Source organism: Nannospalax galili, unplaced genomic scaffold, assembly GCF_000622305.1.
Source record: "Nannospalax galili isolate Female #2095 unplaced genomic scaffold, S.galili_v1.0 scaffold507, whole genome shotgun sequence".
Taxonomy (NCBI): Eukaryota; Metazoa; Chordata; class Mammalia; order Rodentia; family Spalacidae; genus Nannospalax; species Nannospalax galili.
The window spans coordinates 1,398,361-1,399,810 of NW_008356261.1; positions in this window are offsets into that span (position 1 = coordinate 1,398,361).

Consider the following 1,450-nt stretch of genomic DNA (forward strand, 5'->3'; position numbering starts at 1 on the left):
GGAGGAGGGGGAGGAAAGGGGGAGGAGGAGGGGGAGAAATGGAGTAATGAGAGAAATAAAAACTGTGCTGGGATTCGGTGTCCTGGAAACCCCTTTTCCAAAGGGACTGGAGAGATGTCTCAGTGGTTAGAGCACTGGCTGCTTTTGTGGAGGACCTGGGTTCAGTTCCCAGCACCCACATGGTGGCTAGCAATCGTTTGTAACTCCAGTTCCAGGGGATCCGATGACCTCTTCTGACCTCCACGGCATTGCATGGCACAGGTGCACTCACATACATGCAGACAATACACTTATACACATAAAATAAAAAGAATAAAATATTTTTTTGTCTTTTTGAAGCAGGGTCTCCCTGTAGCCCCAGCTGTCCTGGAACTCACTATGTAGACCAGGCTGGCCTTGAACTCACAGAGATCCGCCTGCCTCTGCCTCCCGAGTGCGGGTACTACAGGCGTGCGCCACCACGCCCGGCTAGAATAAAATATTTTTTAAAACCCTTCGAGAGCGATACAGGCGGTAGCCCTTACATGGTAGAAATATTGAAAGTACTTCTTCATTCTGTCTTTTTATTTATTCTTTTAGTGCTGGAGCTCAAACCCAGGACCTCATACATGTCTAAGAGATAAAGGGCCATAAGGGCCAGTTTATGTTTAGACAACATGGTGCCAATATGGATATCTGGCAAGAGTCAAGATGGCTAACACTAGGCATGGGAGGGATATGAGTCAGCACAAAATGGCTGACCCTGGATAGATGCAAGCAGTGATGTAAGCAGTGATAGAATCTGTTATGTAAGCGTTTTTGGCAGAGTGCCACTTTTATGTGATTCTGTATAACTGTGGCCTGTAGGTCTGCGGCCTGGACCTCCACCTCCACCAGCCTGCCTGCCTGTGCGGCCTGCCTGCGCCTGCCTGCCTTACAGTAGCCTGTGTGCTGGTGAATGACTGTCTTATCTGTTCCAGGCTCCTTGAAATCGCCTCCATTTCCTGGCCTCCAGGGACACTTCCTCTTCTGGCACTGGAGCCTGGACCTCACAGCATGGGAAGCAAATGCTCTACTAACTGAGCCACATTCTCAGCCCAGAACGTGGAGAGAAGTCCTTCCAATGGAGGGGAGTGATGACACCACTCAGCCCCACATAAAGGAAGAGCATCAGAGAAGAAACAAGGGCAGCAGTGTATGAACCTTCATGCTCCTTGTTTCTAGTTGAATCAACAGGCAAGAGCTGCCAGGCCTGGTGGTACACACTGGTAGATCTACCACCTGGGAAACTGAGGCAGAAGGATTGTGAGTCTGTCTGAAGCCAGTCTGAGCAGGATCCTATCTAGAAAGAAAGAGAGAATGAGCAGAAGGAAGGGAGGGAGGGGGAGAGAGGGAGGGGTAAATGGGCAAATGGGGGTATTTAAGTGGGAGGGGGACAATTATACAAGGAACTATAAGGGTAAAGAGGAAG